Source organism: Neophocaena asiaeorientalis, unplaced genomic scaffold (assembly GCF_003031525.2).
Source record: "Neophocaena asiaeorientalis asiaeorientalis breed wild unplaced genomic scaffold, Neophocaena_asiaeorientalis_V1.1 scaffold143, whole genome shotgun sequence".
NCBI lineage: Eukaryota > Metazoa > Chordata > Mammalia > Artiodactyla > Phocoenidae > Neophocaena > Neophocaena asiaeorientalis.
In genome coordinates this window covers 6,267,953-6,289,567 of record NW_020175536.1, presented here as the reverse complement: position 1 = coordinate 6,289,567, position 21,615 = coordinate 6,267,953, and positions in this window count along the sequence as shown.

Below are 21,615 nucleotides of genomic sequence, written 5' to 3'. Positions count from 1 at the left end.
CCTGGCAGATTTCTTTTTGCGCACATTTTCAGCAGGGTAAGGCACAAAATAAGAGTGGAAAGTACGAGTGAGGTAGGGATGCAGAGACAAGGATAGCCAGGCATAGGTGGACTAATAATAAGCCTATAAGTGTAGCCGCTGGGAGAGGGCAGTGTTATGCTTTTAACTGTGTCCCTAAGAACCTTGTGTGGAAATTGCCTTGAGGTGGGCGGACAGACCTATTGTCTCTCTAGTCCGTTCCATGACCCATTCATCCTCTTAAGGGAGATTTCTCCTGGTAAGTACCCCAGTGGCTTTTAAATGCTTGACCTGTGCCCACATCTTTGCAGCAATAGATCTGAATATGACAGACAATAATAAAGAGAGAGAGCGAGAGAGAGGAAATGGCAGGAAGTAAGGCAGTGCCTCTCAAGCACAAGGGAAGCGAGAGGCTGAGGCTTACTGAATTCTCCTGGCTGGTTCCCCAAAGATGTTCCTGGAGGGTAGGTTCTTGTCTCTCGTTGCAGAAAGAATTCAGAGATGAAACAAGGAGGTCAAGAAAGTAAAGTGAGGATTTATTCAAGCAATGGTATGCTCTAAAGGGAAGAAGGGGCAAGCTCAGGTGAGTAGCTGCCCTAAGTTTCTTTGGCGAACTGGTTATGTGGAGACTAGAAATGAAGGGGCAGAATATTCACTGGGAAGGGAGGGGTTTGGGGGTCATATTCCCTGATTTTCATCCCAGCTCCACCTCCCCAGGGGAGGAGGGATTTATGTCCTTATTTAGTCTTGCTCGGAAGTATCATGGTGTCAGTGCATGATGGGTGCTTCTTATCTGCAAAGCTAATTTTATTATAATGAGCACAAGTCTGCCTCCAGGACAATTTCATCTCCAAATGTGTGGTTTCCTATCAGTCTGGAGGTTCTTGCTTCACTTTGTCTTCCCAGGACCCGTCCTATTTACGAGTTGCATGGTTTCCTGCCATCTGGCCCGTGCCCCCTTTTTCTGTTCATATCTAGCTACCTGCCTGCTTTAACATTAAGAACTGCTTCTTTGATTGCTGTGGTCCTGTGGGACTCATGAATGGAAGCCCCGCTGGCTATCAGAGCTGGATGTTCTGGATACCTGTCCCTTGGGCAGCATCTCCACACCTGGAGCACACATTGTATGTATAAGCGCCTTCCAGGAAGATACTGGCAACTTGCAAGAGGCTACAGAGAGATGGCAGGGGAGGTGTCTGTGAGTTTCCTTGTCTCCAGGAGTATTGTAGGATGCCCTTAGATATGTGCTAACTGAGAAGCTTGACCCTCAGGCAACAGTTTTCAAAGTAAACAAATGGACCCCTTTCAAGGAAAGACTGGGAGATGGGCAATTTTGCCTGCTCCCCCTGCACTGAGTCCCAGCAGGATAGTCATAGAGAGTGCTTGTATGCCTGTTAACAACTGCCTTTTCATTTGCTACAGTCTTGTGGGTCTCCTGGAAGCAAGCCTCATTGACTTTTAGAGCTAGATGTTTTAGAGGCCCATCTCTTGAGTGGGAGGCTTAAAAGTTGTGTCGCTAAATGTGGGACACAAACCCTTTGATGCTCAGAGAGAAACTGGTAGTTGGGAATTCTCTCTTGATTGTATGGTGCTGTTCTGGGGGTGGGATTTAGGTCAGACTGTGTCTCAGCCTTTCCTGCCCTTTCTGATGTGGGTATTTTCTCACTCATGTGATATGTAGAAGTCACTCACTCAGTTTCTGGACTTCTTGCAGAAGCAATTGCTCCATGTGTACATTGGGTTCATCTGTGGGAGGAGGGGAATTCAGGAGCCTGCTATGTCACCATCTTTGTGACATCTTGATACTTTTACCCTTAGAAAGAAAGAAAATAAATCAGGAATAATAATATGGTTGACTCTTGGACAACGCAGGCTTGAACTGCACAGGTCCACTTATACTGGAATTTAAAAAATAAATAACTACCACAGTACTCCACAGTCTGCAGTTGGGTGAATCTCTGGATGTGGAACCTCGGATGTGGAAGGCCCACTGTAAAGTTTATATGTGGATTTTCATCTGCATGGGGGTTGGCCCCCTGACCGCTGTGTTGTTCAAGGGTCAACTGTACTTCTCATTATTTACTACACATACCAGTCTATTTGGCACTATCTCCATTGTACTTGGGTACTGTATTTTATGACTGAAACAAAGAATGACAGTGCTGTATAATAAAACATAAGAGGGAAATGCAATTTTACCCGTCTTTTGTTAGGCAATCACTATGATGTAGCTTGAATTTAATTTATATAAATTTATTCCTACACATACATGCACCTACAAGCACAAGTGGTAAGATCTTCTCAAAGAATAAAACTGTTAATTTCTTTAGTAATAGTCATACAATTGATCTAATCCATTTAATTCATTTTTGTGTCTTCAATGCTTACTTTATATTAGAAATTTAATCATTAGAAATAATTTCTAAGATGTAGGAAAATTAAAAAAAAAAAAAGGGAGAACTGATTAGTCATTTTCCTACCACCCAGACACAAACAGAAGTAATATTTGTGTTTCCTTCCAATATTTGTTTCACTCAGCATTGGTTTTGAAAAAACTCCCTTGTAATTTATTTCTATTTTGTTCCCATAAACACTTATGCAAGACTGGCTTCCTTGGGACCTCTTTAACCCCAAGAAAATCTCTACAGGATAAGAATAGAGAAGGTGATTTTGTGAGTTAGATTTCTTTTATCTGATTTTTATTTTGAAATGAAATAAGACTTCCTTGTACTATCTCACATATTAAACAACTTTTTAAGCAAGTTAGACTGTTTAAGAAGGTTTTTCATAATATCTATGCTAGAAATTTTGACAATAACTCCTTATTTAGGTAGTTCAGAAAAATTAATAAAGTAGGATAATTTAGGAGTTAGGGAGTTTAGTGAGCACAACACAGAGACTGAAATTAGGTTTTTAATGAAATGACTGGCAGTAAATTCCATAAAACTCAATAAAATACTTATTGAATGTTGGAAGAAAGAAAATTCTGTAACGAAGGAGGAGACAGTACTTATCAAGGCACTCTGTAGGGTTATGGCATTGTACTTCAGTAATCAGGAAAGTGGATTTGGGCATAAGTTCATCAGCTAACTCCTTCTTTTGCCAGAAAAAACGACCTTCATGGGATATATTTCACTAGGAGGCCCTGCTCACAAATAGTAACAGGACTTTCAGTATGCCCTATGATAAACTGTGGCCTGGAATTTAACAGCTATCCTTATTACTTTCTAAAACTATCTTGAGAGAACTTACCCTAAGACACACACAATGATCTAAATTAGATTTATGGTTGCCTGATCCCTAATAAATCACACTCATTGTAGGGAGCATGGCCTAAACAGTTGCACAGAGCTTCCTGTTTAACTGCTTAACACTTTATTTAGTGCTCAGCTGTTTTCCATCCTGAAATTCTTAATAATTTTTGAACAAGGGGTCCACCATTTTTATGCTGTACTTGCCCATGCAGATTATGTAGCTTGTCCTATATACCATTTAGTTTTATAGTATCTTTCCAGATAGAAATCAGTAACTGCTCTCCTGAACTTCTGAAAATCATTTAAAAAAAAAATCTTGTAAGGTTTGTAGTGTATTGCTTAGTTTCACTCTGGGTTAGTATCAAAGAAATGTAATGACATCATGTTCTCATGTGCTCCATAAAAAAGGGAGTCCTCTTTCTTTTTTTTCTCTTTCTTTTCTCACCTCACAAATTCTTTATTTCTATATTTTACTTGCATTGCTTAAAGTACATAAATCCCATTTCATGACATTGTGTTTTCATTTGTGTAAAATGTTTCACATACTAAAGATATTTTATTATTATTGAGTATTGGAAAATAAAAAAAAACTATGCATATTGAGAATTAGATAGCCTAAGTATATTTTTCTTAATTCCCAAATGAAATGACAGATTTTCAAGTGTGTAATGTTTGAATCAATTTTATAATATTCCAGGGCTCTCTGTAGGCCTATTGTAGTCCTCTTATTTATAACCTTTCTCATTTGCACAGCTTCTGTATATTTTGAAACAATGATGATAGCTTAATCATATTAAGAAACAAATATAGCAACATTATCTTTAATTTCTAATTTTGATTTGACTTTAACAAAGAGATCATACATTTTACTAAACAATCTTCAGAGTACATATTTATACCATGTCACCAATTAACTTTAACAGGCCATATGAAACAACAATTTCTGTCCTTACAAGTAATGCCAATAATGCCAATTATGCTCATATGTTTCTGGTTTTCTGGTTGAAGTTTTTTTTTAAGGTGAAAGTCAAAATTTTATTATATTATTATTTTTTAATGTTTTTATGGAAGATAATTGACTTACAATGGTGTGTTAGTTTCTGCTTTATAAAGAAGTGAATCAGTTATACATATACATATATCCCCAAAACTCTTCCCTCTTGCATCTCCCTCCTCCCTCCCAACCTCCCTATCCCACCCTTCTAGCTGGTCACAAAGCACCGAGCTGATCTCCCTGTGCTATGCGACTTCTTCCCACTAGCTTCTATTTTACATTTGGTAGTGTATATATGTCCATATATATACAACCACTCTCTCACTTTGTCCCAGCTTACACTTACCCCTCCCAGTGTCCTCAAATCCATTCTCTAGTAGGTCTGCATCTTTATTACCGTCTTGCCCCTAGGTTCTTCATGACCATTTTTTTTTTTTTTTAGATTCCATATATATGTTAGCATATGGTATTTGTTTTTCACTTTTTCACTTACTTCACTCTGTATGACAAACTCTAGGTGCATCCACCTCAGTACAAATAACTCAATTTCTTTCCTTTTTATGGCTGAGTAAAATTCCATTGTATATATGTGCCACATTTTCTTTGTCCATTCATCTGTCGATGGAAACTTGGTTGCTTCCATGTCCTGGCTACTGTAAAAAGAGCTGCAATGAATATTGTGGTACATGACTCGTTTTGAACTATGGTTTTCTCAGGGTATATGTCTAGTAGAGGGATTGCTGGGTCATATGGTAGTTCTATTTTTTGTTTTTTAAGGAAGCTCCATACTGTTCTCCATAGTGGCTGAAACAATTTACATTCCCACCAACAGTGGAAGAGGGTTCCCTTTTCTCCACACTCTCTCCAGCATTTATCGTTTTTAGATATTTTGATGATGACCATTCTGACCGGTGTGAGATAATATCGCATTGTAGTTTTGATTTGCATTTCTCTAATGAGTAATGATGTTGAACATTCTTTCATGTGTTTGCTGGCAATCTGTATATCTTCTTTGGAGAAATGTCTATTTAGGTCTTCTGCCAACTTTTGGATTGGGTTGTTTGTTTTTTGATATTGAGCTATATGAGCTGCTTGTAAATTTTGGAGATTAATGCTTTGTCAGTTGCTCCATTTGCAAATATTTTCTCCTATTCTGAAGGTTGTCTTTTCATCTTGTTTATGGTTTCCTTTGCTATGCAAAAGCTTCTAAGTTTCATTAGGCCCCACTTGTTTATTTTTGTTTTGATTTCCATTTCTCTAGGAGGTGGGTCAAAAAGGATCTTGCTGTGATTTATGTCATAGAGTGTTCTATGTTTTCCTCCAAGAGTTTGATAGTGTCTGACCTTACATTTAGGTCTTTAATCCATTTTGAGTTTATTTTTGTGTATGGTGTTAGGCAGTGTTCTAATTTCATTCTTTTACATGTAGCTTTCCAGTTTTCCCAGCACCACTTATTGAAGAGGTTGTCTTTTCTCCACTGTATATTCTTGCCTCCTTTATCAAAGATAAGGTGACCATATGTGTGTGGGTTTATCCCTGGGCTTCCTATCCTGTTCCATTGATCTATCTTTCTGTTTTTCTGCCAGTACCATACTGTCTTGATAACTGTAGCTTTGTAGTATAGTCTGAAATCCAGGAGCCTGATCCCTCCAGCTCCGTTTTTCTTTCTCAAGATTGCTTCAGCTCTACAGGGACTTTTGTGTTTCCATAGAAATTGTGAACTTTTTTACTCTAGTTCTGTGAAAAATGCCAGTGGTAGTTTGATAGGGATTGCATTGAATCTGTAGATTGCTTTGGGTAGTATAGTTATTTTCACAATGTTGATTGTTCCAATCCAAGAACATCGTATATCTCTCCATCTATTTGTATCATCTTGAATTTCTTTCATCAGTCTTATAATTTTCTGCATACAGTTCGTTTGTCTCCTTAGGTAAGTTTATTCCTAAATATTTTATTCTTTTTGTTGCAGTGGTAAATGGGAGTGTGTTCTTAATTTCACTTTCAGATTTTTCATCATTAGCGTATAGGAATGCAAGAGATTTCTGTGCTTTAATTTTGTATACTGCTACTTTACCAAATTCATTTATTAGCTCTAGTAGTTTTCTGGTAGCATCTTTAGGATTCTGTATGTATAGTATCATGTCATCAGCAAACAGTGACATCTTTACTTCTTCTTTTCCGATTTGGATTCCTTTTATTTCTTTTTCTTCTCTGCTTGCTGTGGCTAAAACTTCCAAAACGATGTTGAATAATAGTGGTGAGAGTGGGTAACCTTGTCCTTTTCCTGATCTTAGTGGAAATAGTTTCACTTTTTCCCCATTCAGGACAATGTTGGATGTGGGTTTGTCATATATGGTCTTTATTATGTTGAGGTAAGTTCCCTCTATGGCTACTTTCTAGAGAATTTTTATCATAAATGGGGATTGAATTTTGTCGAAAGCTTTCTCTGCATCTATTGAGGTGATCATACGGTTTTTCTCCTTCACTTTGTTAATATGGTGTATCACATTGATTGATTTGCATATATTGAAGAATCCTTGCATTCCTGGGATAAACCCCACTTGATCATGGTGTATGATCCTTTTAATGTGCTGTTGGATTGGGTTTGCTAGTATTTTTGCATCTATGTTCATCAGTGATACTGGCCTGCAGTTTTCTTTCTTTGTGACATCTTTGTCTGGTTTTGGTATCACGGTGATGGTGGCCTCGTAGAATGAGTTTGGGCGTGTTCCTCCCTCTGCTATATTTTGGTAGAGTTTGAGAAGGATAGGTGTTAGCTCTTCTCTAAATGTTTGGTAGAATTCACCTGTGAAGCCATCTGGTCCCGGGCTTTTGTTTGTTGGAAGATTTTTAATCACAGTGTCAATTTCAGTGCTTGTGATTGGTCTGTTCATATTTTCTATTTCTTCCTGGTTCAGTCTCGGAATATTGTGCATTTCTAAGAATGTGTCCATTTCCTCCAGGTTGCCCAGTTTATTGTCATATAGTTGCTTGTAGTAATCTCTCATGTTCCTTTGTATTTCTGCAGTGTCAGTTGTTACTTTTCCTTTTTCATTTCTAATTATATTGATTGGAGTCTGCTCCCTTTTTTTTCTTGATGTGTCTGGCTAATTGTTTATCAATTTTATTTATCTTCTCAAAGAACCAGCTTTTAGTTTTATTGACCTTTGCTATCATTTCCTCATTTCCTTTTCATTTATTTTTGATCTGATCTTTATGATTTCTTTCCTTCTGCTAACTTTGTGGGTTTTTGTGTTCTTCTTTCTCTAATTACTTTAGGTGTAAGGTTAGGTTGTTTATTTGAGACGTTTCTTGTTTCTTAAGGTAGGATTGTATTGCTATAAACTTCCCTCTTTGACCTGCTTTTGCTGCATCCCATAGGTTTTGGGTCGTCGTGTTTTCATTGTCATTTGTTTCTAGGTATTTTTTGATTTCCTCTTTGATTTTTTCAGTGATCTTTTGGTTATTAAGTAGTGTATTGTTTAGCCTCCATGTGTTTGTATATTTTACGGATTTTTTCCTGTAATTGATATCTAGTCTCATAGCGTTGTGGTCAGTAAAGATACTTGGTACGATTTCAATTTTCTTAAATTTACCAAGGCTTAACTTGTGACACAAGATATGATCTCTCCTGGAGAATGTTCCATGAGCACTTGAGAAGAAAGTCTGGTTGAAGTTTTAATTGCAATACTATCCTATCTCTTAGTATAACTGTAATGTATGTGCAATCTGTTCTTCTCACAAGCAGACCTGTCTTCTGACTCCACCCTGCTGTGCCCACATAGATCACTAATCTTGACACTGAGTCTCACATTTCCTTAAGCAGGTGGTTACATCTTCTTTTTTAAACCATTTTGCTTCTATTTATTCTCCCTTTGTATTCTCATTACTGGCATTACTGGGATCTAGGAAAACACCAAATAAAAATATTAAATGTCTATTAGTCTTCTAGGACTGCCATAACAAAATACAAGAGACTGTGTGGTTTAAACAACAGACATATTTTTTCTAGTCTCCTGACTAGAGGTCCAAGATCAAGGGGACACAGGCAGTTTTAGTCTCTTCTAAGGCCTGTCTCCTTAGCTTGCAGATGGCTGCCTTCTTGCTGTGTCCTCGCATGGCGCTTCCTCTTTACATATGCCTCTGGTGTGTTTTCCTTTTCTTATAAGACACCAGTCATATTGGGTTAGAGGCCCACCCTAACATCCTCATTTTAGTGTAATCACTTCTTTAAATACCTTATAACCATATATGATTATATTATGCCTTACTGTGGTTTGGGACTTCAACATCTGAATTTTAGGGTGACACCATTCAGCTCATAACAAAATGGAACCTCAGAACATCAGCAGCTGAAAGTCTAAACATTTCAAGTCTATAAAATGAAGGTTGGAAGAATTGATTTCTGTGATTCTCTGATAGGGATAAATATATTAGTGCTAAAGCATAATAGTCAAATGTGTTTTAAATCTTTAGCCTTTAAATTGCCAAAACTTTTGGGCCATCAAAATATGTGGGTACTATAGAATTATAAAGCAAGGGCTATGTCTGATCTTTGCAAAATTTCTTAGTTGAGTTCTTACTAAATTACCTCAAACAGTCCCATTGGTATTTTTAGGTTAGCCGATTTTATAAGTTAAACACTGAATATGTGTTAAATTTTAAAGATATTATACTTTTATTCACATTTACTTTGACAAAGCTTAATTGGATGTTTACTCCATGACACTGGGCTGTTCTCTAGTCTATATGGCCAGACACTTTTCTAGACTCTTATCAACCAGAGAGCAGAACACAGCCCCACTAACTGGGAGTGTCTATAGGAAATCTATACTATTCAAGCTGTTTAAGTTCAGACTGAAGCTGTGAAGGCTCTGGAGAAAGCTCACATTGCAGAGCACATAACATTTATTTTGAAATATTCCCATTTGACATGACCTTGCTTCATCTTCCTCTTTGTCTACTTTCCTGAGGAATTGCTCCCCTCTCCTAATCCCACCATGCAATGTCAGCCTCCTTTATTTTTCCCTCTCTTAAAAGAGAATCAAATATGATTTCACCTGTGAATTTCAAAATTCACATCCTTTCATCTAATAGAACAACTCAATGATAAGCATAATTTTACCACAGTATTATTTTAGGAATATCATCTTTTCTCCCCACCTATATAGATTATCTGAAGATTTCCTTAGAAAGATGAGTTTTCTCTTTGAGGAAAGTCCAATTGCTAAATAAGTTGCTAATTTAGCATATTTAAAAAATCCTGTATTCTTTCATTCATCTATCTATCTGTCTATCATCTAAAAATCATCTATCTAAAAATCACTTACCTTATGGCCAATTTGTTACCATTATTATAGAATCTTTGAGATCATGTATTTTAATAGATAAAATAATAGATAAAAATCATCTATCTAAAAATCACTTACCTTATGGCCAATTTGTTACAATTATTATAGAATCTTTGAGGTCATGTAATTTAATCCAACCCTATCACCCTGTGGTTGGGATTGAGATGATGTCTGAAGAAACTGTGTTCTTCCCAGGTAATTGGTATCAGGGCTAGAATCAGATTTTGTATCTCATGATTCTTTACCTTTCTAGGTCTCGATTGCCTCTTCTATTAAATGAGGATAATAATGAAGGCAAAGGGTGCATTAGACAAGTTTAACTCATATCCATTTATTCAAGTCCTGTCTATCCTTCCAGTTTATACTCAAGTCTAAACTTTTACCTATGGTAAACTTCCAAACTTCCATAGAGCTTTATATCTTCCTCTTTCTAAACTTTCATAGAGCTTTATATCTTCCTTTTCAGTTCTCTAATTTTATTTTGTTACTCCAAAATATCTCTGTATTAGTTAGGGTTCCCGATTGCAAAAAAACCCACCAATCCTGCTTCGTAAAAGCAGAAAATAAATTTATTAAAATGGCGTTATGAAGAACACATAACTGTTAAGGAATAACCAAGAATTGCTGGGCATGTTATCTACTCTTCTATGAGTGACTTACCTAGGATACAATGACTGGCTCTGTTGTCAGTGGACACTTGCTACCATAGGATATTCTACTCAGTGCTGCTGTACTCAACTCCACTGTAACCACTGTGGATAAATTCTAATTGACTAAGACTTTGTAGCACTTTCTCAAGATTCAAATTTCTGGGTGGGAACATCCACTTGGCTGTGATTGAGTGACACACAGGCTCTAAGCTGTGATGTCCTAGACTGTAGCTGCAGAAGGTATGTGGCTATTGAGCACTGGAAATGTGGCTATCTGAACTGAAATGGGCAATTGCAAAATGCACATCAGGTTTTGAAGATTTAGCCCCTTCCTTCAAATAAAATATCTCATTACTAATTTTTATGTGGATTGCATTTTGAAATAATAATATTTTAAATATATTGGGTTAATATTGTAATGTTATGTTATTTAATAGTATTAGAAAATCATATTAAAATTACCTTTACCTTTTCCCTTTCAGAATGTGGTTTCTAGAAAATTTTAAATTACATATTTGGCCCACATTTGTGGCTTGACTTAGATTTCTATCAGACAGTGGTATTCTGGAATCCTCATGTTTAGGGGAGATAAAATCAACCCCCCTGGGGCATTTTACCAAATAGGAGGATTCACATCCATCCATAAGCACTTAGGCCACTTTGTTTCATATTCTGTGATTTCCTTCTTTCTCTTTGGAACATGATGAAAACTCGATACATAGATTTTCCTCATTTATACGAATCTTTCAGCATAGATTTTTGCATTGGAACCTAACAGACCCTTAGTATTTGCTGAATTTGTAAGTTGTAAATCCGTGATTTTATAGAATTACCTAGATGTTTAGGAATCCATAATTGTGGTGTGGTTAATTTAAATAGTACACTAAAATAATCATTTAGAATTTGAGAAATAAAACTGGCTTGAGAAGGCAAAGTATGTACTATTATTATTTCTACTTCTGTAGTAGAAGTTTGAAGAAAGAATGCTTAGTTTGCACTAGGCAGTTTCACTTATAATATCATTTAACATGCCTTACAGTCTGGTCATACCCATTTTAAAGATCAGCTAATGAGATTATGAAAAGTTCACTAACTTCCTGAAGGTTACATAACCCCTCAATTTGCAAGACTGAGGTTTGAACCCAGTATTGTCAGACTTCCTAGCTTAGGCATTTTCTACTAAATTATGTATTCATAACAATAAAATTTAAATATCTGATGTTGATTTTTTTACATTTTTTATAGTTAAAACAAGTTAATGTTGAAGAAAATTCCACAGTCATATCAAAGGCTACCTGAGTATCATGTAAAAATTTTGCTAAGCAATATTTTTTAGTAAATTAAATATACACAACCAGTAAATTCTATGTTTTCAGTTTTCTTGTGAATAGGTTTTAAATTAGAGACAAAAGTCATAGGAAAATATAATTTAGTATTATTGAGTGCTTAATGCCTGAATATATCTTAAGATCTCTTGAAATTCTAAAACACAGCTGGGCAATGTATCTAGGCATAATTTATTTTTTTAAAACCACTCATACCTGGCTATATTTTCAATGTACTGGGTTTTGTGGATTTACTTTTTCACAAAAAGCACTTACGCCTAGTCAAAATTCATTCTACTCTAAATGAAGAAAGCCCTAATGTTCACAATGAATATGGTATCATAGCAATGGTTTGTGCCATGATTTAAAGCAATTTATTTTTATATTACAACCAGTTAAATAGTATAATATCCATTTCATGTTCTGGAAGTAATTTTTAGTGAGCATTTTTCCATCTCCACTAATGATGAAGTAATGGAGGACACTGATAGAGATTTAAAAATGTCTGGATTCAAATTTCTCCTTAATATGGCATTTTAAAGACAAATAGCACTATGTTTTTCTCTGGTGAGGGAGATTTCTTACTTTGGATATAAGGTCACCTTTCTATGCTTGTAACAGATAAGCACAGGCTTTTGCCTCTATCATAGAAATAAAAAAAATACATCACATAATTAAAATCAACATTTTCAAAAGTGGGTTAATATATTTCTTGAAGTTAATAGATTTTTTTCTTTTTTTTTAACCATAAAACCCAAAATCTCAGTGGCCTAGGGTTAGTTTGGATCCTTCATTCTCAAGTAACAAAACCTTCAATTCAAATTATTGTAACCGGACAGCTGCATGTAAAAGAATGAAATTAGAACACTCCCTAACACCATACACAAAAATGAACTCAAAATGGATTAAAGACTTAAATGTAAGGCCAGACACTATCAAACTCTTAGAGGAAAACATAGGCAGAACACTATGACATAAATCACAGCAAGATCCTTTTTGACCCACCTCCTAGAGAAATGGAAATAAAAACAAAAATAAACAAATGAGACCTAATGAAACTTAAAAGCTTTTGCCCAGCAAAGGAAACCATAAACAAGATGAAAAGACCACCCTCAGAATGGGAGAAAATATTTGAAAATGAAGCAACTGACAAAGGATTAATCTCCAAAATGTATAAGCAGCTCATAAGCTCAATATCAAAAATACAAACAACCCACTCCAAAAATGGGCAGAAGACCTAAATAGACATTTCTCCAAAGAAGATATACAGTTTGCCAGCAAACACATGAAAGGATGCTCAACATCACTAATCATTAGAAAAATGCAAATCAAAACTACAATGAGGTATCACCTCACACCAGTCAGAATGGCCATCATCAAAAAATCTACAAATTAATAAATGCTGGAGAGGGTGTGAAGAAAAGGGAACCCTCTTGCACTGTTGGTGGAAATGTAAATTGATACAGCCACTGTGGAGAACAGTATGGAGGTTCCCTAAAAAACTAAAAATAGAACTACCATATGACCCAGCAATCCCACTACTAGACTTTTACTCTGAGAAAACCATAATTCAAAAAGAGTCCTGTACCACAGTGTTCATTGCAGCTCTTTTTACGGTAGTAAAAAAAAAAAAAAAAAAAGGTCATGAAGAACCTAGGGGTAAGACGGGAATAAAGATGCAGACCTACTAGAAAATGGATTTGAGGACATGGGGAGGAGGAAGGGTAAGTTGGGACAAAGTGAGAGAGTGGTAGTATATATATGGACATATATACATTGTTATGTTTGTAAAGATAGTAAGTAACTCATTGAGTTGCTATGAAAATAATACACTCTTAGGACAGTGCCTGGGACATATAAGCACCTGATAAATGTTGATAGTAATTATTATTGATTATTTATGAATTCAGGTTCTTTGATGTATCTTAACTGGTTATTTACTCCATGTTGATTGATAACTGACCCTCTGACAGTTACCAAGCCAAACCCTGAAGTTTGATTCACCATGTGGTTTTAGCACTGGATTCCTCAATTACTGGAGTTTGAGTATTGGCTCTACTGCATATATGTTGAATATTGTCAAGTCGTTAAACCTTAGTTTATCCTATGTAAAATGATGGTGAAAATTTTTACATAAAATTATTGAGAAGACTGTCTTCATCACAGTGATTTATGTTTCTCTAAGGAGGGTTGAATAAATCATTTCAGACAGAAAAAAATATACTACTCTTAAAAATCGACTGTGAAAGAGATACCAGAACTTTTAAAAATTGCCCAATCTAGTGCTTAATCATCCTCTCAGGAAATTCTTTCTTTTGCCTGGAGGTGGTTTTGGCATATCCTTTATCAAGAAAATATTTTAGTAGACCACCCTCTATGTGCATGCTTTCAGAAACACCAAAGGAGGATTTTTTTTTTTTTAATTCAGAGGTATCATGGATTTTTTAAGATACAGAATCTTTCACTAAGAGTGGGGTCACCACATTCCCCATAGGAACCATTTATCTTCCTCCACTCTCAAGTCTAACACTTCTTATAGGGAACTTAAATCCTTCTAGAGCAATTTAAGCCAATTTCCTGAGGTGTATCCTTTGAGGGATGGAGAAGAGCTGGCCACCATTTTCTATATAATAAATCTTTGTAGGCTTTAAGTTTAGTTTTTAATTTGCCATTCTTTTTCTAAGCAAGCTACAACAACTTCATTGTTGTTTCCTCCTCCCTGGTCTCTTATCCCATGTAGGCCTGTTTTTTCTACTTAATAATTTAACTAATTTACCTACTAGTTTAATCCTCATACATTGCCAGTAAAATCATTAGCTAAATATAGTTTTGGGGATTTTTATCCTCATCTCCCACAGAATATAAATGACAATTTAAAGGATGTCTTTTAACTAAAATATTTTCCTTAGATTTGTGCTACATAATATATTCATGCTATTTTTAGGGTCATTCTGCACTAATATAGGTTTTACAGTGAGTATGAATATTGTACTACAATCACAAGGCATGATTAGTCTTTCTTGCCTATCAGTATTAAGCACAGTAAGTTTTAATGTTGACTATAGCTTTTATTACTTTCCTTTGTAATCTTTTCCATATAGTGATTACTTTCTCCTTGTTGGTGCTATATGATCCATAAATCTTATGCCACTAACTTAAAAAAATCAAAATACTTAAATAATTAATACATGTTTTTTTAATTAGAAAAAGTGATAGGACATAGCTTTAAATCAAATTAGGAAGTTATTTTCTTATCATACAGACACTGCTAACATTTATACTAACATTTTAACCTTTTTCCTGGAGAGACAACTAAAAGATTTTTTTCAAGCTAATAGAAGAAAAAAATATGAAATGGTAATAAAATAGAATCTACCCAAAGGAAGACAAATAGAAAACACAAAAATGAGAAAGCACTTACTAAAATGGTAAATTAAATATACCAATAATTGCATCAAACATAAATAAAATTAATGCTATAATTTAAAGAGGCTATTAGTTTATATTAGATAAAAGAAAACCCTATTTATGTACTACTTAATAGAAATATATTTTAAACATAAGGTTTAAAGGTTGAAAAATAAAAGGATGATAAAATGTATAATATGCAAATACTAACCTAAAAAAAAGTTAGTGTAGCTATATTGATACAAGACTTCAATAAAAAAAATTAATACAGATTGCAAGGGATATTTCATAATAATGAAATATTCAATTTTCCAAGAAGATATATCAATTCTAAATATGTGTAACACAATCTCTCTCTCTCGAAATTCACAATCAGAATGGGAGGTTTTAACATACTTCCTTTGTAATTAAGAGAGCAATCAGGCAGAATTCAGTAAAGATATAAACAAAATGATAAGTAAATTAGGTTTAACTTAAATATGTAGAATACTGTGCTTAACAGCTGTAATATTCACATTATTTAGGATTACACACAGAGCTTTTCCAGAATTGACCATACATACTTTACGACAAAACATTTTTAACAAATTTCAGAAGATTAAAATCCCACAGAATATATATCTTCTAACTATTATGTAATTAATGTAGAAATCAATTACCAAAAAGATAATCAGAAAATAAATCCCAAATCCCCAATGTTTTGAAATTGTGATAAAAGGCTAAAAAACCAAAGGTTAAATAAAACCACAACAGAAATTAGACAATGAGAAAAAGTACTGACTGATATAGAGAAATTTTCAGAATAAATTTTAAATTAAAAAAAGCATAAGAAAAATGTAAGAATAAGGAAATATATACATATTTATTCATTTTTGCAAGCAAAACAAAATCCAGAAACAGGAAGTAAAAAACATGAGTTTGGTTGTCCATAGAAGATGTGTAGAAATGAGGTGGAAGCCTAGACGAAAAAGGGGCAGAGGTGAGGGTGCTCACTCACTCCTCTGAGTGAAACTTTTTGTACAGTTTTGACTATTAAAGCCAAGTTATATTTTTTAAAGAAATTAAATCAACAAGGGATTACAAACAGAAACAGATGAATCAGATTCGGTTTCAAATGTATAGATTAGTCACATCTGTAAAGGATGAAGGAAAGACTTGCCTAAGTTAACACTAGAACAAATACTTTGACTATATACCATTGAGATAAAAAATGAATCAAACAGTAAACAATATCAAATTTTTAAATAGGTGTGTTTAACATAGAGATATGGGTTAGGGATTCTCAAATTAAATGTGTATGCTAAGGAAGAATATTTATTTTTATATAGAAGGAGCCAGATTTCTCACTGTCAGAAAAGGGGATTAGAAATATGCAAAGACTAGAATGAATCTTGTGACAGTTAATTGAAATTTTAAGTATCCGTAAGAATTCATGCTTAGATTGATAAGTAGATAAAATGAAAAGGAGAGAGAGAGATAGAGAGAGATTTTGAATTATAAACTCCAGTCTCTGCTATAAGACATCCAAGCTCATTGGAAACATGGCTGATTCAAGGGCTGGGCCTGGGAGAGTACATGATGAACCTGGAACATCTTGCTTTATCAGAAAACAAGGAAGCAATTAAAATTATGGGGGCATGTCAAAAGGCACAGAAGCCAATGTGAAAGGGCTACCATTGATCAAATCAGGATCAATTTGAACATCAAAATAAATAATTATATTAATGGATCATTATAGAATAAAATTAGTATTAATGAGTCCATATTAATAAGTGAAAAACTAAATTAAATGTAGAGAAAAAATATTTTCCTTACAGTAGAATGTCAATTATTAATTTCAGAAGAAATGATGGGATTAAAAAATCACCATGTGGCAACCAGTACTGTAGTAATAGGAAAGTACTTGCTAAAACTAGAAAGTGAAAGTTTGTTGAGAAAAAAGATATCCGTATAATTTCAAAAGCACCTTCCAACAGTATATATAATAATTAAAAGAGGAAAAATCAGTATTGTTATAATGGGAAAACCTGGCATATGCCGCCGCAACCAAGTGATCAAAGTTAGCATCACCAGTCATGGCACAAATAGATTAACATATGCTCCCCTGACATATTGTGGTGAGGGCACAGCATCATTTCTATGGTTGATATTCCTGCTAAAAGTGCATAAACTGAATCTACTTACGAGGAAACTTTAGACATACTGAAATTGGGAAACATTCTATGAATTAAATGTATACCTCTTCAAAAATGTCAAGGTCATGAAAGACAAAAAGAGACTAAAGTATATTTCCAGCTTCAAGGAGATTAAGGAACTATAACAATTAAATGCAATATTATTTTTTGATATAAAGGAAATCAATGGGACAACTGTCAAGATTTTGATATGATCTGTAGGGTAGATCATTGTACTATATCAATTATACTGTATTAACTTGATGTGCAGTGGTTATTTAAAAGAATGTTTATATTTTAGAATTGAAATATTTAGGGAGAAAGGGCATGATGTCTGCAACTTGAACTCAAGGATTCTTACTTCTGATATCTCTCTTTCTCTCTTTTTCTTACTTTCTCTCCTGATAAAACCAATGTGGTAGAATATTAGCATGTGGAGAGTGTGAGTGAAGTATGTATGAAACTTTATATTGCTATTTAAAAAATTCTTTAAGTCTAAGATTGTTTCAAAATAAAAAGTTAAAAATATATTTCATACCTCTTGTAGCAGAATCTGTCATCCCACTCTATATTGGTTCATTCACTTCTATACTCTGAAGGGTGCATATTGGTAACACCTGCAGTTCCTTGACTGAGGACCATTGTCTGGATGCAGGAGCCTTACGGTCCAACTGGAAGGAAAACCAGAAGTGCCAGAATGTTAATAGCACTGGAAAAAGCCCTCAACTGATGATGGATTAGGATATATGGTAGTTAAATACTCCAGAGTTCTTGACTCTTAGTTGAGGTAAGTGGGAGGTGCATTCTAAGCTTTCTCTCAGAGTTCACTTGTGGAAATAAGTTCTAGTTGCCCATACTAGTTACTTGCTTAAATAATGTATCCTCTTTTGGCTTCCTTCCCTGACTCCATTCCCTACTTCTCAGCCAAGTTCCTGGGATTTCCTCCCAAATCAAATTTTTCTGCACTTGAATCTTTGTTTTGGGGTCCGTTTCTGGGGGAATCAAAGAAGGACAATTAGGAACAGATATGATATGAACAGATCCTCTAGAATTTGGGTCATATATTAGCCCAATGACTACAAGTACTCATTGCTAGTAGTGAGTGGAGTAAGAATTTCTGTATACTGTAGGATCATAATTACTAAGACACTTACCTTTAGTAAGTTAAGATGGCATATAGGTGACAGGGAACACTTTGGCTTAAGCAATGTCTGCAGCATTTGACAGATATGGAGCAATAGTAATTATAAGGATTGTGGAGTTAGTGGGTGGTTGTTAGCTGACAGTGAAGCACTGAAGGAGTAAAATGATTAGCTTCCCTCCCTGCTGATGTTTAGGACAATCAGCAGTCAGCCCAGGATACAGTATAAATATCAGAAGGTCTTTACAGCAGTGTTTAGAGAGAGCCTCATGTCCTGCAAATGGAGAGCAGACTGTACTGAAAAGAATGCTCAAAGTCTAATTTGGAGAGTAGTGAGAATACACAGGCTGATTCACAGTCTTGACAAGACTGTGAGAGGCAGTCTAGATAGGTTTGGGGGTATTTGGGTGGATGTTCCTGAGAATCATTAGTCCCTAGATTCTATTGAACATTCTGAGATCTTATGAGAGAATATCAGCCCCTTGGTAGAGGAAAGCTGCTTTTTCTTGACTAGAGAATATGGAAACTCCTCATCTGCTTTATGGCTGGAGAACCCACCATGTGACTGACTGTATTTTCAGATGATATTCTTCTCACCACAGTGATAAGAAATCCTCTTATCACTAGTCAGCAAGTAGAGGTATTTTTGCAATGCTTTATGGTGTGTATACTCTGTAGACCAGTGTTATTACTAGGAAATACTGTTACAGAGTCAATGATAGCAGCACTTGGAGTAGCAGAATTAAATTGTGGGAGGCAAAATAAATATAATTACTACAATTTGCAGCAAGGACAGAATGTTGATCATGGGGCTGGACTCACCAGGGCTCTGTGCCAATGGTTAAAAAATGATGACATTCCTGTGGGTGAGATAGATGTGGGAATCAATAAAGATATTGATTGAAATATATAACCAAAAAGGTTAAAGGTAAGTAGGACACTGATGCTGGCTACCATAATGGAAAATTATGATCCTTTGCCTTATTTCCAAACTTAAGGTATTTCTCAGACCCAGAATTTATGGTTGAAAGTGAAAGTGGGTCCCCTTGAAGAAAGGCCCATCAATGATATAGCAAATATTTATAGTTCCCCCAGTTATTTACAATTCCCCCCGCCCCTTCTCCCAAAGTAAACAATGACTATTTAACAGAGTTCTTTATCCTGAAGAAAAGAGAATACCCAGGTCCTTTGAAGGCTATTGGATACAAAGGTTAAGGTGACATGGATTCCTGAAAACCCACACATTGTCATGGTCCTTCTGTTAGAATGGAGTTAATCGATCTCTATATCTACTCTGTAATCATTTTATTGGTCCCTCAGTGTACATTTGGGATTGTTATAAAATCAGTTATATTAATCACTCATTTTGATTCCCTGACCTGTGGAGTAAGAACAGTAATGATTGGAAAACAAGTGGAAGCCCCAAAACTGTACCCTCTCCCACTCCCAAATTGAGGCAATAAGCTAGAAACAATGCTGTATCATAGGTAAAATGGCCGATATTACTTTCATCCTCAAATACATTAAATTCAGGAGTGGTAGTCCACATCGTATCTTGTTTAATTTGCCAATCTTGATCCTACAAAAAAAAATTAAGATAGATAATGGTAGATGATGGTTGATTACTCTATACTTAACCAAATGGTAGCTTTAATCACAGTGCTAGATATTGTATCTCTACTCAAACAGATCAGAATAGCTTACAGTAGTTAATTTGTGGCTATCTATCTGCCAAATGGCTTATTTATAATTCCTATCAAGAAATAGAATTAGAAAAAAAAAAAAGAAATAGAATTAGAAACAGCTCACATTCAGCTGGCAAGAATTGCAGGATACCAATGATCATATTGTCCCAGAGCTATGTTAACTCTTCAGCTCTGTATCACAGCATGATCTGAAAGGATCTTGATCACATTAAATTAAAAAAAAATTTAGTTAGCAGGAAATTGCAATTGATCTGAATACTGTGGTAAATACTTGTGTGCTGGAGGGTGTAGAATAAACACTATAAAGACTCAGAGGCCTGACACCTCAGTAAAATTTTGGGGTGTCCATTGGTCTGAGTCATGTCTAGATATGCTCTGCAAAGTAAATAACAATAACCACAATTGCATGTCCTATCAGAGTCTTATCGACCACTTTTGATTTTGGAGACAGTACATAACACACTGCTCTGTTCCACTTAGATTACCCAGAAGGATGTCGATTTTGAGTGGGGCCCAAAAGGCTCTGCAATTGGTTTTGGTTGTGGTACAAGTGGTCTTATCACTGTGCAGCATGTCTTGGACAGTCCTTCAAGCTCTAATAGGAGGAGGGTAAGAAGCAATAGTTTGATTGTTGCAGACATGGTCTGTGGCCATCCCATATTTACTGAGCACTCATTTCTATATTCTAATGGTGCTGTGTACTATGATCACTTGCAAAAGCTAACCTAACTGTTCCTTTTATGGAATGGAATGGTGGTTGGATTCAAGAGCTAGCTTGACTGATGTACAAGGATGGACAGAACCATCCTTTTCCTCTTCCCTTAATTGGGATAACCTTGGAACATACTTTATATCGTGTCTCAGTAAGATTATCCCTAGTTGTCCGCAGTAGTAACCTTTGGTTACACCCCTTATTGGCTTATTTCCTTACCCAACTCACTTTCAGTTTCCTGCTGGTGTTTTCTGGGATCTCTCCTCCCAAATAAACTCTTCCAGTTTGAATCCTTGTCTCAAGTTCTGCTTCTGTATGAACTCAAGCTAAGACTCAGGAAAAATCAATAAAAGATAGAGAAGATCTCTATACAGAAAAGTGTATAATGTTCTTTGAAAAAAAGCTGTACAATGTTCTTTTTACACTAAGACTTATACAGATGAAGGGGGATACCAATTTATGGATTGGAAGACTCAATATTGTAAATATATAAATTCTCCTTAAATTTTTTATAAGTTATATGCAAAATCAATCAAAACCCAACAGAAATATTTTTAAAAATAGAATTTGCAAAGTGATTCTCAAATTTATATGGAAATTCAAAGATAGAATAACCAAGACACTGCTGAAGATTGACATGATAGAACTCACTCTACTATAAGCCTTTTAGACTGTATGGTATTGGCATAAACATAGACAAATTGACTGATAGAATGAAATGGAGAGCTACAAACAGGCCCATTTATATAATTTATGACAAAGGTGGCACTATAGAGAAATAATAAAGTAATATTTTTCAATTGACCCCTGCCTCACAGAAGAATTAAAACTATATATATATATATATATATATATATATATATAATATACTAATACCAATGG